We start from the raw sequence: 17,645 nt of genomic DNA, 5'->3' as shown, positions 1-17,645 counted from the left end.
GGTGCATAATATCCCCACGTAGCAGTAGAAGTAACAGTGAACAGTGAATTTGAGATATTCAGAGCTCTCGTTGAGCAGAGTTTGGAATTCATTTAGTTCCTGCTTCCTTCCCAGAGCACAAAGACAGCATCTATGTATCTCTTCCATGAGAGGATTTTAGAAAGTAGGGGGTGTGTCTCTATGTATTTTAAATGAGTGCCTCCTCAAATTGTACCACATACAGGTTTGCATGGTTGGGGGAAAAGGGGGAGCCCATGGCTACACCCCGAATTTGAAAGATAAAGTCTGACTCAAAGATTAATTACTTATTGGATAATACCAGTTCAGCGAGTTCCAGGATACAATCATTGGCTGGAGAAACGGTAGGGTCTCTCTGCTGAAGGAAGTGTTGCAGGTCACATAATATAATTTAAAAGTTTGCATTAAGGTGTCTGTCATAGAATATACTTGTCGTAAACTAATATAGACATTAATAAATGCATTTCTATATCTTCCAACATCTGTTTTACACTGGAGGAGGAGTAACAAGATGGCTGTGCAGTGGCTTCCAAACAGAGGCCCCTGTCAGTCATCTAGGGTTAAAACATATCATTGGACTGAACTGATAATATATCAGAACCTCCCTGATGTTGTCCTTTATGTTGCAGGTGTTTTGGCCTGTTTTGGTCAATGAGATTTGATCGCCACAATGCCAGATAGACTGAATGGACTGACTGGCTCCTGTGTGCAAATCCCATGTTCATTTGATGTTCCTGACAAAGATAAGGATAAATTTAACAGCACAATACTAACCTCTGGAGTGTCTATAAAAACATTCCACGATGTTCATCAGTATCAGGTAAATGTGATATTTAACAGCAGTAAGATGGTCAACAGATATCAAGGGAAGATAACTGGAAACCTGTCCCAGAAGAACTGCACCACAGTCTTCTTCAATGTAACCAGCAGTTACTTTGATAAATACTACTTCAGGATTGACGGTCAACCATACCGTGCAACAGATCCTGATAAGTCTGTTGATATAGATGTCAGAGGTAAGATACTATTTATCTTTTTACCAACTATATTTTCCCGTTTAGATTCCTTGCATCAAATATAAGAGTAGAACAAGTGGACAGTTTAACTATTAGTGTAAAATATATTTACCTGCAATGTATTACAGATTTGCCTTCCAGTCCCATCATTACTGTCTCAGGTGAGGTGACGGAAGGGACCCCTGTCAGTTTGAACTGCTCTGCTGTCGCTCCCTGTCCCGAACACCCCCCTGAGCTGACATGGACTCTCCCAACACAGTTCACAACTGAGAACCAACTGCAGGAGAATCCAGACCAAACCAAATCAGTTCTCTCCACGGTGACCTTCACTCCGTCATATCTTCATTATGAGAAGAACATCACTTGTACTGCAGTCTACCCAGTAGGGACAAGTAACAAGACAGCTGAACATAACATGATGCTTAACGTTTCATGTAAGATTTAGTAGCCGGTTCCTGAAGAATAGATCATTCTATCATGTTTTCACTGATGATTGTAATAGAGTGGTTTTGATGAGACTATTCAATATACCATATCCAGATACATTGTAAATGAACCCCTCTCCCCCAGTCTCTCCTAAGGACACCTTGGCCTCCATCAGTCCAGCTGATCGAGTATTAGTGGGCAGCTGTGTTATTCTGACCTGCAGCAGTACAGCCAACCCTCCTGTGACAACCTTCACCTGATTCCAGATCAGTGAGGGTAAAACAATTACAGGTAGCATCTGGACAGAGTTACATCCTCAATGTGACTGTTGATGGAGGACTGTACTTCTGTGAAGCAAGAAATAATAATAAATGCATCTCATTGCAAGAGGCGTCACTACAGTCCCTGGTTTGATTCCAGGCTGTTTCACGTCCGGCCGTGATTGGGAGTCCCATATGGCGGCGCACAATTGGCCCAGCTTTGGCCGGGGTAGGCAGTCATTGTAAATAATAGTTAGTTCTTAACTGACTTGCCAAGTTAAATAAAGGTTCAATTTAAAATTGGAAGAAAATAAAATGATGGGCTTCGCCCTATTTGGTGAAAGACCATCTTCTGTATACCATCCCTACCTTGTCACAACACAACTGATTGGCTGAAACGCATTAAGAAGGAAAGAAATTCCACAAATGAACTTTTAACAAGGCACACCTGTTAATTGAAATGCATTCCAGGTGATTACCTCATGAAGCTGGTTGAGAGAATACCAAGAGTATGCAAGGCTGTCATCAAGGCAAAGGGTGGCTAATTTGAAGAATCTCAAATATAACATATATTTTGATTTGTTTCACACTTTTGGTTACTACATGATTCCATATGTGTTATTTCATAATTTTGATGTTTTCACTATTCTACAATGTAGACAATAGTAAAAGAGAGAACCCTTGAGTAGGTGTGTCTAAACTTTTGACTGTATATAATTAGTAGAAAATTATACTACTTCTTTTGAAAATGCTAATAATTTGGTTCACTTATAAGGAATAGGAAGTACATCACATGCCATTGTCCAACTTGAATTGCAACACTTCAGTTTGTCAGAACTCACTATGGGTGTGATATCATCTCCTTTTCTGTGATCTCTTTTCAAGATCGTAAGGCAAGTGTCAACTTCTTCACTATCTTTTCATTTTGATGTTAAGACTCACTGAAATGTTATTACTGGTAATGATTTGAAATGCTGCTGCTGTTGGTTCATGTTATAGCTTCACAACTGAAAGCCGTACACTGCATTCAGAAAGTATTCAGACCCCTTTCCTTTTTCCACTTTTTGTTGCTTTAGTCTTATTGTAAAATATATTACATTATTTTTCCTTATCAATCCACACACAATACCCCATAATGACAAATAATTTCTAAAAAATGTTTTTTGTTATTATAGGGTATTGTGTGTAGATTGAGGGGAGACAACAATGTCATCCATTTTAGAACAACATAACAACAAGGGGAGAAAAGTCAAGAGGTCTGAATCATTTCCGAATGCACTGTACGCATTAAGGTTCAATGTAATACATTTGAGTAATTTAGCAGAGACACTTGTCATGCAGGTGAAAGAGGACCCAAAAGCGACTTGGCGAAAACAGAGTCTTTAATCCAGTAAAGTAAATACAAACAAAAAACACAACTTTCACTCGAAATGACGAGGACAAACTGGAGACTCGATCTTGAACAGCAGGTGAACAGCAGGTTGCCTCGGGAAGGCACTTGAACCAGACAGACTCAGACACCTGCTCACCACGCAGCATCTGAGGAAAACACGACACGACAGGGCGATACACAAACACAGCACGGTGAATTCTAGACAAGGAACCGACAGGACAGGAACGGAACACAAAGGAAGAAATAGGGACTCTAATCAGGGGAAAGGATCGGGAACAGGTGTGGGAAGACTAAATGATTGATTAGGGGAATAGGAACAGCTGGGAGCAGGAACGGAACGATAGAGAGAAGAGAGAGCGAGAGAGTGAGAGAGGGAGGGGGAGAGAGAGGGATAGAAAGAGGGAAAGAACCTAATAAGACCAGCAGAGGGAAACGAATAGAATGGGAAGCACAGGGACAAGACAAGATAATAAATGACAAAACATGACAGTACCCCCCACTCACCGAGCGCCTCCTGGCGCACTCGAGGAGGAATCCTGGCGGCAACGGAGGAAATCATCAATGAGTGAACGGTCCAGCACGTCCCGAGACGGAACCCAACTCCTCTCCTCAGGACCGTAACCCTCCCAATCCACTAAGTATTGGTGACCCCGTCCCCGAGAACGCATGTCCATGATCTTATGTACCTTGTAAATAGGTGCGCTCTCGACAAGGACGGGAGGGGGAGGGAAGACGAACGGGGGTGCGAAGAAAGGGCTTGACACAGGAGACATGGAAGACAGGATGGACGCGACGAAGATGTCGCGGAAGAAGCAGTCGCACAGCGACAGGATTGACGACCTGGGAGACACGGAACGGACCAATGAACCGCGGAGTCAACTTACGAGAAGCTGTCGTAAGAGGAAGGTTGCGAGTGGAAAGCCACACTCTCTGGCCGCAACAATACCTTGGACTCTTAATCCTGCGTTTATTGGCGGCTCTCACAGTCTGTGCCCTGTAACGGCAAAGTGCAGACCTCACCCTCCTCCAGGTGCGCTCACAACGTTGGACAAACGCTTGAGCGGAGGGAACGCTGGACTCGGCAAGCTGGGATGAGAACAGAGGAGGCTGGTAACCCAGACTACTCTGAAACGGAGATAACCCGGTAGCAGACGAAGGAAGCGAATTGTGAGCGTATTCTGCCCAGGGGAGCTGTTCTGCCCAAGACGCAGGGTTTCTGAAAGAAAGGCTGCGTAGTATGCGACCAATCGTCTGATTGGCCCTCTCTGCTTGACCGTTAGACTGGGGATGAAACCCGGAAGAGAGACTGACGGACGCACCAATCAAACGACAGAACTCCCTCCAAAACTGTGACGTGAATTGCGGGCCTCTGTCTGAAACGGCGTCTAACGGGAGGCCATGAATTCTGAATACATTCTCGATAATGATTTGTGCCGTCTCCTTAGCGGAAGGAAGTTTAGCGAGGGGAATGAAATGTGCCGCCTTAGAGAACCTATCGACAACCGTAAGAATCACAGTCTTCCCCGCAGACAAAGGCAGACCGGTAATGAAGTCTAGGGCGATGTGAGACCATGGTCGAGAAGGAATGGGGAGCGGTCTGAGACGACCGGCAGGAGGAGAGTTACCCGACTTAGTCTGCGCGCAGTCCGAACAAGCAGCCACGAAACGGCGCGTGTCACGCTCCTGAGTCGGCCACCAAAAGCGCTGGCGAATAGACGCAAGAGTGCCTCGAACACCGGGATGACCAGCTAACTTGGCAGAGTGAGCCCACTGAAGAACAGCCAGACGAGTGGAAACAGGAACGAAAAGGAGGTTACTAGGACAAGCGCGCGGCGACGCAGTGTGCGTGAGTGCTTGCTTAACCTGTCTTTCAATTCCCCAGACTGTTAACCCGACAACACGCCCATAAGGAAGAATCCCCTCGGGATCAGTAGAAGCCACAGAAGAACTAAACAGACGGGATAAGGCATCAGGCTTGGTGTTCTTGCTACCCGGACGGTAAGAAATCACAAACTCGAAACGAGCGAAAAACAACGCCCAACGAGCTTGACGGGCATTAAGTCGTTTGGCAGAACGGATGTACTCAAGGTTCTTATGGTCTGTCCAAACGACAAAAGGAACGGTCGCCCCCTCCAACCACTGTCGCCATTCGCCTAGGGCTAAGCGGATGGCGAGCAGTTCACGGTTACCCACATCATAGTTGCGCTCAGATGGCGACAGGCGATGAGAAAGATAAGCGCAAGGATGAACCTTATCGTCAGACTGGAAGCGCTGGGATAGAATGGCTCCCACGCCTACCTCTGAAGCATCAACCTCGACAATGAATTGTCTAGTGACGTCAGGAGTAACGAGGATAGGAGCGGACGTAAAACGTTCTTTTAGAAGATCAAAAGCTCCCTGGGCGGAACCGGACCACTTAAAACACGTCTTGACAGAAGTAAGAGCTGTGAGAGGGGCAGCAACTTGACCGAAATTACGAATGAAACGCCGATAGAAATTAGCGAAACCTAAAAAGCGCTGCAACTCGACACGTGACCTTGGAACGGGCCAATCACTGACAGCTTGGACCTTAGCGGAATCCATCTGAATGCCTTCAGCGGAAATAACGGAACCGAGAAAAGTAACGGAGGAGACATGAAAAGAGCACTTCTCAGACTTTACGTAGAGACAATTCTCTAAAAGGCGCTGTAGAACACGTCGAACGTGCTGAACATGAATCTCGAGTGACGGAGAAAAAATCAGGATATCGTCAAGATAGACAAAAACAAAGATGTTCAGCATGTCTCTCAGAACATCATTAACTAATGCCTGAAAAACAGCTGGCGCATTGGCGAGACCAAACGGCAGAACCCGGTACTCAAAATGCCCTAACGGAGTGTTAAACGCCGTTTTCCACTCGTCCCCCTCTCTGATGCGCACGAGATGGTAAGCGTTACGAAGGTCCAACTTAGTAAAGCACCTGGCTCCCTGCAGAATCTCGAAGGCTGATGACATAAGGGGAAGCGGATAACGATTCTTAACCGTTATGTCATTCAGCCCTCGATAATCCACGCAGGGGCGCAGAGTACCGTCCTTCTTCTTAACAAAAAGAACCCCGCCCCGGCCGGAGAGGAAGAAGGCACTATGGTACCGGCGTCAAGAGACACAGACAAATAATCCTCGAGAGCCTTACGTTCGGGAGCCGACAGAGAGTATAGTCTACCCCGAGGAGGAGTGGTCCCCGGAAGGAGATCAATACTACAATCATACGACCGGTGAGGAGGAAGGGAGTTGGCTCGGGACCGACTGAAGACCGTGCGCAGATCATGATATTCCTCCGGCACTCCTGTCAAATCGCCAGGTTCCTCCTGAGAAGTAGGGACAGAAGAAACGGGAGGGATGGCAGACATTAAACACTTCACATGACAAGAAACGTTCCAGGATAGGATAGAATTACTAGACCAATTAATTGAAGGATTATGACATACTAGCCAGGGATGACCCAAAACAACAGGTGTAAACGGTGAACGAAAAATCAAAAAAGAAATAGTCTCACTGTGGTTACCAGATACTGTGAGGGTTAAAGGTAGTGTCTCAAATCTGATACTGGGAAGATGACTACCATCTAAGGCGAACATGGGCGTAGGCTTCTCTAACTCTCTGAAAGGAATGTCATGTTTCCGAACCCATGCTTCGTCCATGAAACAACCCTCAGCCCCAGAGTCTATCAAGGCACTACATGTAGCACCCGAACCGGTCCAGCGTAGATGGACCGACAAAGTAGTACAGGATCTTGATGGAGAGACTTGAGTAGTTGCGCTCACCTGTAGCCCTCCGCTTACAGATGAGCTCTGGCTTTTACTGGACATGAATTAACAAAATGTCCAGCAACTCCGCAATAGAGGCACAGGCGGTTGGTGATCCTCCGTTCCCTCTCCTTAGTCGAGATGCGAATCCCTCCCAGCTGCATGGGCTCAGACTCTGAGCCAGAGGAGGGAGATGGTTGCGATGCGGAGCAGGGAAACACCGTTGATGCGAGCTCTCTTCCACGAGCCCGGTGACGAAGATCTACCCGTCGTTCTATGCGGATGGCGAGAGCAATCAAAGAGTCCACATCTGAAGGAACCTCCCGGGAGAGAATCTCATCCTTAACCACTGCGTGGAGTCCCTCCAGAAAACGAGCGAGCAGCAAGGTGGGTTATTAACCCTAGGTTCTGGAGGCTCGGCAGGCCAGGAAGTAACAGGTGGCACGAGCCGTAGACTCTGGAACTGTCCAGAGAGGTCGGAAACCTGAGCGGCCAGGTTCTCCACGGCATGGCGAGCAGCAGACAATTCCTGCTCGTGTCTGCCGAGCATGGCTCCTTGGATCTCGACGGCAGTGTAACGAGCGTCTGAAGTCGCTGGGTCCATTCCTTGGTCGGTTCCTTCTGTCATGCAGGTGAAAGAGGACCCAAAAGCGACTTGGCGAAAACAGAGTCTTTAATCCAGTAAAGTAAATACAAACAAAAAACACAACTTTCACTCGAAATGACGAGGACAAACTGGAGACTCGATCTTGAACAGCAGGTGAACAGCAGGTTGCCTCGGGAAGGCACTTGAACCAGACAGACTCAGACACCTGCTCACCACGCAGCATCTGAGGAAAACACGACACGACAGGGCGATACACAAACACAGCACGGTGAATTCTAGACAAGGAACCGACAGGACAGGAACGGAACACAAAGGAAGAAATAGGGACTCTAATCAGGGGAAAGGATCGGGAACAGGTGTGGGAAGACTAAATGATTGATTAGGGGAATAGGAACAGCTGGGAGCAGGAACGGAACGATAGAGAGAAGAGAGAGCGAGAGAGTGAGAGAGGGAGGGGGAGAGAGAGGGATAGAAAGAGGGAAAGAACCTAATAAGACCAGCAGAGGGAAACGAATAGAATGGGAAGCACAGGGACAAGACAAGATAATAAATGACAAAACATGACAACACTCTTATCCAGAAGACATACAGTTGGTGCATTCATCTTATGATAGTCAGGTGAGACAACCGCATTATATTCATAGTAAGTACACTCAAGCAGGTCTCAGCAAAGTCAGAGCTAGTGTGTGTGTGTGTGTGTGTGTGTGTGGGGGGGGGGGGGGGTCAAGTGCGGATGTTAGGTCGGGCTGTGAAAGGGGGAGGGGGGGGGGGTGCTGTGGGATTATTTAAAATGCCCTGAAGGGGTAGGGTTTCTGATGTTTTCGCAAGATGGGCAGGTAGCTCCAGGGGGAAGCTGGTTCCAGCATTGGGGTGCCAGGACAGAAAAGAGCTTGGACAGTCTGAGCGGGAGTTGCCCTCCTGTAGGGGTGGGAGAATGGAGTGCTCAGGTGTTGGGTTTGAGCCTGAAGGTAAGGAGGGGCAGTGTGTTGAGTTACTAAATGTGTGTATGTTTGTACTGTTTCAGGTGATCAGTAGTGTGTGAGTTCTCACATGGCTTGTCCTGAGAACATGTTTTTTCTCATTGTCCTCTTTATATCAGGTGAGTCTTACACACAACAACAATTATTTATGAATCAGACAGAGGAATAAGTACAAGGGATGATGTTTCATACTATGAGCTGTATTCCCATCTGTCTCAATGTATAGAACAACAGAGTTTAATAGTCTGGATTCAAACATTGTGCTCCAGATATGTTCATGATCCATTTTAGGGCATGGAGTCGTGACATCAGGAATCACCTGTACATTGAAATTAGTATATAGATTTTGCTGCAGAGAGAGTGACTGTACTGAAAAGATCATATTACCTCCCTGATATTTTCCTTCATGTTGCAGGTGTTTTGGCCTGTTTTGGCCAACGAAATTTGATCACCACAATGCCAGATAGACTGGATGTACTGACTGGCTCCTGTATGCAAATCCCATGTTCATTTGATATTCCTGACCAACATAAGGATACATTTAACAGCACAATACTACCCTCTGGAGTGTGGATTAAAGAAAACTCAAAATTTGGTGAGCGTCCGGACAGCGTGATATTTAACAGTAGTAAGATGGTCAACAGATATCAAGGCAAGATAACTGGAAACATGTCCCAGAAGAACTGCACCACTGCATCCTTCTGTAGCTCAGTTGGTAGAGCATGGCGCTTGAAACGCCAGAGTAGTGGGTTCAATCCCCGGGACCACCCATACGTAGAATGTATGCACACATGACTGTAAGTCGCTTTGGATAAAAGCGTCTGCTAAATGGCATATATTATTATTATTATTATTATTATTCTTCAATGTAACCACCGATTACACTAATATATACTTCTTCAGGATTGAGAGTCAACCATACAGTGCAACAGATCCTGATAAGTCTGTTGATATAGTTGTCAGTGGTAAGAGACAATTTAACCGTTTACAAACTATCTTTCCCAGTTTAAATTCCTTGCATCAAAGATAAGAGTTGAACAAGTGAACAGTTTAACTGTTAGTGTAAAATATATTTATCTGCAATGTATTACAGATTTGCCTTCCAGTCCCATTATTACTGTCTCAGGTGAGGTGAAGGAAGGGACCCCTGTCAGTTTGAACTGCTTAGCTGTCGCTCCCTGTCCTGAACACCCTCCTGAGCTGACATGGACTCTCCCAACACAGTTCACAACTGAGAACCAACTGCAGGAGAATCCAGACCAAACCAAATCAGTTCTCTCCACAGTGACCTTCACTCCATCATACCTTCATCATGAGAAGAACATCACTTGTACTGCAGTCTACATAGTAGGGACAAGCACCAAGAAAGCTGAACATAACATGATGCTTAACGTTGCATGTAAGATTTAGTCACCGGTTCCTGAAGAATAGATCATTGTATCATGTTTTCACTGATGATTGTAATAGAGTGGTTTTGATGAGACTATTCAATATACCATATCCAGATACATAGAAATAGACAAACTAGACACACAACATAGAATGCCCACCCAGCTCACGTCCTGACCAACACTAAAACAAGGAAAACACACAAGAACTATGGTCAGAACGTGACACCTGCTGTATGTATCTAGGTATGATACGGTTTTAGGATCTTAATTTGATCACTATATTGTTGCTGAGAAGTTTATTGCATTGTGGGAAACACAGATAAGCTTTATGATTTGCATATATTCACCAGAATCCTGCACTAAAACATGGTTATATTAATAGTATTGCACTTGTAACCTTATTTTGTCCAGCTAATAGACTCACCACCAATGGATCAACATTACGGAGGAAACGTTCAGATCCTTTTGCTGCAGGATTATTTCACTGCAACAATACTGGATAAATTAAGATCTTACATCTGTACATCTACAGTATGTGTGTAATTTGTAATATTAGACAATGTGCAAAATGTTTCCTCTTTTTGGAACAGATGGCTATAATGTGTGTTTTATTTACAGGGCATGAAGAGCCTGTTAACCCAAAGGTTTATGAGATTGTAGGAAAAACCTTGGGGTTGATTTTCCTTTTCAGCCTGATCGTATTCTTTGCATGGTAAAAAGATATTCCCAGCCTCAATTTCAAAATATTTATCATGTTGATTGTGCTTTTGTATATGAAAACCTAAATGATGTCAATATACCTTTATTCTTATCTTCCAGGAGGAGGAGAACATCTAGACTCCCCAGTGGGTTTGACATGACAGACCGTTCACAGGGACTGGTGGGAATGGTAGAATAACCTTTAAAACCCATCTAGAATGTGTGTTTCTGTCATGTTTTGTCTTAGATTGTCTTGTCATTTTTGCTTTTCCCTCTGTTCATTTTCCCCCCTGCTGGTCTTTTTAGGTTCGTTCCCCTTTTTCTCTCTCCCTTCCTCTCTCTCTTCTCTCTATCGTTCCGTTCCTGCTCCCAGCTGTTCCTATTCCCCTAATCAATCATTTAGTCTTCCCACACCTGTTCCCGATCCTTTTCCCTGATTAGAGTCCCTATTTCTCTCCTTGTTTTCCGTTCCTGCCCTGTCGGATCCTTGTCTATTGTTCACCGTGCTGTGTCTATGTATCGCCCTGTCGTGTCGTGTTTCCCTCAGATGCTGCGTGGTGAGCAGGTGTCTGAGTCTGCTACGTTCAAGTGCCTTCCCGAGGCAACCTGCAGTTCTTGATCAAGTCTCCAGTCTGTTCTCGTCATTACGAGTAGAATTATGCCTTTTGATTGTAAAGTTAATTTACTGGATTAAAAACTCTGTTTTCGCCAAGTCGCTTTTGGGTCCTCATTCACCTGCATAACAGAAGGATCCGACCAAGGAATGGACCCAGCGACTACAGATGCTCGTAACACTGCCGTCGAGATCCAAGGAGCCAGGCTCGGCAGACACGAGCAGGAATTGTCTGCTGCTCGCCATGCCGTGGAGAACCTGGCCGCTCAGGTTTCCGACCTCTCTGGACAGTTCCAGAGTCTTCGTCTCGTGCCACCTGTTACTTCCTGGCCTGCCGAGTCTCCGGAACCTAGGGTTAATAACCCACCTTGCTACTCCGGGCAGCCCACGGAGTGCCGCTCCTTTCTCACCCAGTGTGATATTGTGTTCTCTCTCCAACCCAACACATACTCTAGCGAGAGAGCTCGGGTTGCTTACGTCATTTCACTCCTTACTGGCCGGGCTCGAGAGTGGGGCACAGCTATCTGGGAGGCAAGGGCTGATTGTTCTATCAATTACCAGAACTTTAAAGAGGAGATGATTCGGGTTTTTGACCGTTCAGTTTTTGGTAGGGAGGCTTCTAGGGCCCTGGCTTCCCTATGCCAAGGTGATCGATCCATAACGGATTACTCTATAGAGTTTCGCACTCTTGCTGCCTCTAGTGACTGGAACGAGCCGGCGCTGCTCGCTCGTTTTCTGGAGGGACTCCACGCAGTGGTCAAGGATGAGATTTTCTCTCGGGAGGTTCCTTCCAGTGTGGACTCTTTGATTGCTCTCGCCATCCGCATAGAACGACGGGTAGATCTTCGTCACCAAGCTCGTGGAGGAGAACTCGCGTCAACGGTGTTTCCCTGCTCCGCATCGCAACCATCTCCCTCCTCTGGCTCAGAGACTGAGCCCATGCAGCTGGGAGGTATTCGCATCTCGACCAAGGAGAGGGAACGGAGGATCACCAACCGCCTGTGCCTCTATTGCGGATTTGATGGACATTTTGTCAATTCATGTCCAGTAAAAGGCCAGAGCTCATCAGTAAGCGGAGGGCTACTGGTGAGCGCTACTACTCAGGTCTCTTCATCTAGATCCTGTACTACTATGTCGGTCCATCTACGCTGGACCGGTTCGGGTGCTACATGCAGTGCCTTGATTGACTCTGGGGCTGAGGGTTGTTTCATGGACGAAGCATGGGCTCGGAAACATGACATTCCTTTCAGACAGTTAGATAAGCCTACGCCCATGTTTGCCTTAGATGGTAGTCATCTTCCCAGTATCAGATTTGAGACACTACCTTTAACTCTCACAGTATCTGGTAACCACAGTGAGACTATTTCTTTTTTGATTTTTCGTTCACCTTTTACACCTGTTGTTTTGGGTCATCCCTGGCTAGTATGTCATAATCCTTCTATTAATTGGTCTAGTAATTCTATCCTATCCTGGAACGTTTCTTGTCATGTGAAGTGTTTAATGTCTGCCATCCCTCCCATTTCTTCTGTCCCCACTTCTCAGGAGGAACCTGGCGATTTGACAGGAGTGCCGGAGGAATATCATGATCTGCGCACGGTCTTCAGTCGGTCCCGAGCCAACTCCCTTCCTCCTCACCGGTCGTATGATTGTAGTATTGATCTCCTTCCGGGGACCACTCCTCCTCGGGGTAGACTATACTCTCTGTCGGCTCCCGAACGTAAGGCTCTCGAGGATTATTTATCTGTGTCTCTTGACGCCGGTACCATAGTGCCTTCTTCCTCTCCGGCCGGGGCGGGGTTCTTTTTTGTTAAGAAGAAGGACGGTACTCTGCGCCCCTGCGTGGATTATCGAGGGCTGAATGACATAACGGTTAAGAATCGTTATCCGCTTCCCCTTATGTCATCAGCCTTCGAGATTCTGCAGGGAGCCAGGTGCTTTACTAAGTTGGACCTTCGTAACGCTTACCATCTCGTGCGCATCAGAGAGGGGGACGAGTGGAAAACGGCGTTTAACACTCCGTTAGGGCATTTTGAGTACCGGGTTCTGCCGTTTGGTCTCGCCAATGCGCCAGCTGTTTTTCAGGCATTAGTTAATGATGTTCTGAGAGACATGCTGAACATCTTTGTTTTTGTCTATCTTGACGATATCCTGATTTTTTCACCGTCACTCGAGATTCATGTTCAGCACGTTCGACGTGTTCTACAGCGCCTTTTAGAGAATTGTCTCTACGTGAAGGCTGAGAAGTGCTCTTTTCATGTCTCCTCCGTTACTTTTCTCGGTTCCGTTATTTCCGCTGAAGGCATTCAGATGGATTCCGCTAAGGTCCAAGCTGTCAGTGATTGGCCCGTTCCAAGGTCACGTGTCGAGTTGCAGCGCTTTTTAGGTTTCGCTAATTTCTATCGGCGTTTCATTCGTAATTTCGGTCAAGTTGCTGCCCCCTCACAGCTCTTACTTCTGTCAAGACGTGTTTTAAGTGGTCCGGTTCCGCCCAGGGAGCTTTTGATCTTCTAAAAGAACGTTTTACGTCCGCTCCTATCCTCGTTACTCCTGACGTCACTAGACAATTCATTGTCGAGGTTGACGCTTCAGAGGTAGGCGTGGGAGCCATTCTATCCCAGCGCTTCCAGTCTGACGATAAGGTTCATCCTTGCGCTTATTTTTCTCATCGCCTGTCGCCATCTGAGCGCAACTATGATGTGGGTAACCGCGAACTGCTCGCCATCCGCTTAGCCCTAGGCGAATGGCGACAGTGGTTGGAGGGGGCGACCGTTCCTTTTGTCGTTTGGACAGACCATAAGAACCTTGAGTACATCCGTTCTGCCAAACGACTTAATGCCCGTCAAGCTCGTTGGGCGTTGTTTTTCGCTCGTTTCGAGTTTGTGATTTCTTACCGTCCGGGTAGCAAAAACACCAAGCCTGATGCCTTATCCCGTCTGTTTAGTTCTTCTGTGGCTTCTACTGATCCCGAGGGGATTCTTCCTTATGGGCGTGTTGTCGGGTTGACAGTCTGGGGAATTGAAAGACAGGTTAAGCAAGCACTCACGCACACTGCGTCGCCGCGCGCTTGTCCTAGTAACCTCCTTTTCGTTCCTGTTTCCACTCGTCTGGCTGTTCTTCAGTGGGCTCACTCTGCCAAGTTAGCTGGTCATCCCGGTGTTCGAGGCACTCTTGCGTCTATTCGCCAGCGCTTTTGGTGGCCGACTCAGGAGCGTGACACGCGCCGTTTCGTGGCTGCTTGTTCGGACTGCGCGCAGACTAAGTCGGGTAACTCTCCTCCTGCCGGTCGTCTCAGACCGCTCCCCATTCCTTCTCGACCATGGTCTCACATCGCCCTAGACTTCATTACCGGTCTGCCTTTGTCTGCGGGGAAGACTGTGATTCTTACGGTTGTCGATAGGTTCTCTAAGGCGGCACATTTCATTCCCCTCGCTAAACTTCCTTCCGCTAAGGAGACGGCACAAATCATCATCGAGAATGTGTTCAGAATTCATGGCCTCCCGTTAGACGCCGTTTCAGACAGAGGCCCGCAATTCACGTCACAGTTTTGGAGGGAGTTCTGTCGTTTGATTGGTGCGTCCGTCAGTCTCTCTTCCGGGTTTCATCCCCAGTCTAACGGTCAAGCAGAGAGGGCCAATCAGACGATTGGTCGCATACTACGCAGCCTTTCTTTCAGAAACCCTGCGTCTTGGGCAGAACAGCTCCCCTGGGCAGAATACGCTCACAACTCGCTTCCTTCGTCTGCTACCGGGTTATCTCCGTTTCAGAGTAGTCTGGGTTACCAGCCTCCTCTGTTCTCATCCCAGCTTGCCGAGTCCAGCGTTCCCCCCGCTCAAGCGTTTGTCCAACGTTGTGAGCGCACCTGGAGGAGGGTGAGGTCTGCACTTTGCCGTTACAGGGCACAGACTGTGAGAGCCGCCAATAAACGCAGGATTAAGAGTCCAAGGTATTGTTGCGGCCAGAGAGTGTGGCTTTCCACTCGCAACCTTCCTCTTACGACAGCTTCTCGTAAGTTGACTCCGCGGTTCATTGGTCCGTTCCATGTCTCCCAGGTCGTCAATCCTGTCGCTGTGCGACTGCTTCTTCCGCGACATCTTCGTCGCGTCCATCCTGTCTTCCATGTCTCCTGTGTCAAGCCCTTTCTTCGCACCCCCGTTCGTCTTCCCTCCCCCCCCCCGTCCTTGTCGAGAGCGCACCTATTTACAAGGTACGTAGGATCATGGACATGCGTTCTCGGGGACGGGGTCACCAATACTTAGTGGATTGGGAGGGTTACGGTCCTGAGGAGAGGAGTTGGGTTCCGTCTCGGGACGTGCTGGACCGTTCACTTATTGATGATTTCCTCCGTTGCCGCCAGGATTCCTCCTCGAGTGCGCCAGGAGGCGCTCGGTGAGTGGGGGGGTACTGTCATGTTTTGTCTTAGATTGTCTTGTCATTTTTGCTTTTCCCTCTGTTCATTTTCCCCCTGCTGGTCTTTTTAGGTTCGTTCCCCTTTTTCTCTCTCCCTTCCTCTCTCTCTTCTCTCTATCGTTCCGTTCCTGCTCCCAGCTGTTCCTATTCCCCTAATCAATCATTTAGTCTTCCCACACCTGTTCCCGATCCTTTTCCCTGATTAGAGTCCCTATTTCTCTCCTTGTTTTCCGTTCCTGCCCTGTCGGATCCTTGTCTATTGTTCACCGTGCTGTGTCTATGTATCGCCCTGTCGTGTCGTGTTTCCCTCAGATGCTGCGTGGTGAGCAGGTGTCTGAGTCTGCTACGTTCAAGTGCCTTCCCGAGGCAACCTGCAGTTCTTGATCAAGTCTCCAGTCTGTTCTCGTCATTACGAGTAGAATTATGCCTTTTGATTGTAAAGTTAATTTACTGGATTAAAAACTCTGTTTTCGCCAAGTCGCTTTTGGGTCCTCATTCACCTGCATAACAGTTTCAGGAAGAATTGAATGAATACTGTGTTGTGTAACCAACTGTAACTATGAAGTCATTATTCTTCTGATGTGTCGGTCCTGACAACTGATCCTTTCTCTGTGTTCTCTCCACAGAACTCCCCGGTTGGGACAGTGTGCTCTAACCAGGCCACGGTCGGTAGAGGGAACCAGTAACCACCACTTAACAACCTAGATGGGCTTTAAGCACAATAAAAGAGGTGCATGTTAATTATTTTTCCAATGGGTATTAAGTGTTTTATGTACAGTATTGTCATTGTGTATTAGTTTTAAATGTATACTTTTGTTACATTTATAATTGTGTACTCTTTGATTATATGCATATTTGTAGAATTTGCTGGGATGAAAGGTATTTAACTGTTACTATAGTGTTGATATGATGATGCAGGCTACTCTTTATTTTGGACCATTTATTTTGAGCGTTGAGTTCACAGAGCATCTGTTTAATGGGTTCCAGTATAGAGGAACTGCTGAGTTCAACTAGCTCACTGAAGGCAGATTAAGACCATATAAAGTCAATGATGACTGAGGAGAGAAGAGACAGTTAGTTGGAGAGACAGTGGTCTGATACAAGACAGGAAGTTGGTGCAGGAAGTCTACATGATGGCAGAATGGTGTTAACATCTACTAGTCACTGTTTATCTTCATCTTTTGTGCATCTCCCAGAATAACAATATCATCTACTTTCAGTTTATATCTATTTAGAAGTTATCGCGTCAGCTTTTATGTTGAGTGTTAAATCGAATAAATAATTGTGACTGAATTTATTAAGGTTGTTTATTAATTGCCCTGCAATAAAAACCTTTACATTCAATTTCCATGAAATCTGTTGGTCTTATTGGTCCAACATTTCACATTAAAATGGATTAAATTGAGATTTTGTGTCACTGTTCTACACACAATGTGGAATTATGTTTTTAGACATAAAAATTAAAAGCTGAAAGTCAATATGTATTCAACACCCTTTCTATGACAAGCCTAAATAAGTTCAGGAGTAAAGATTTCCTTAACTAGTCATATGAGTTGCATGGATTCACTTTGTGTGCAATACTAGTGTTTAACATTATTTTTAAATGACTACCTCGTCTCTGTACCCCACACATACAATTATCTGTAAGGTCCATCAGTCAAGCAGCAACTTTCATACAGATATAACTAGCTTTTACATTGCCTCACAAAGAAGGGCACCTGTTGGTAGATGGGTAAAAAGAAAATAAATCTGACATTGAATATCCCTTTGAGCGTAGTGAGTTTATTAATTACACTTTGGATGGTTTATCAATACACCCAATCACTACAAAGATACAGGCGTCCTTCCTAACTCAGTTGCCGGAGAGGAAAAACACTGCACGGGGATTTCACCCACAGGAGGCTGGTGGCACCTTAATTGGGGAGAACGTACTCGTGGTAATGACTGGAGCAGAACAGGTGGAATGGTACCAAATACATCCAACATGTTTTCCATGTGTTTGATTCCATTCCATTCGCTCCGTTCCAGACATTATTATGAGTTGTCTTCC

General features: G+C 46.4%; 1 long non-coding RNA gene across 1 annotated transcript; it reads left to right on the top strand.

The window, feature by feature from the left end:
- The first annotated feature begins 8,527 nt into the window (after positions 1-8,527).
- On the top strand, positions 8,528-16,950 carry LOC123991400. Its single transcript, XR_006830790.1, has 6 exons — positions 8,528-8,604; positions 8,901-9,450; positions 9,579-9,884; positions 10,495-10,588; positions 10,696-10,765; positions 16,222-16,950. It is a non-coding gene; the product is annotated as an uncharacterized LOC123991400 (long non-coding RNA).
- Positions 16,951-17,645: the final 695 nt, after the last annotated feature.

This window comes from Oncorhynchus gorbuscha, linkage group LG12 (genome assembly GCF_021184085.1).
Source record: "Oncorhynchus gorbuscha isolate QuinsamMale2020 ecotype Even-year linkage group LG12, OgorEven_v1.0, whole genome shotgun sequence".
NCBI lineage: Eukaryota > Metazoa > Chordata > Actinopteri > Salmoniformes > Salmonidae > Oncorhynchus > Oncorhynchus gorbuscha.
This window is presented reverse-complemented; position numbering and strand designations above follow the sequence as displayed.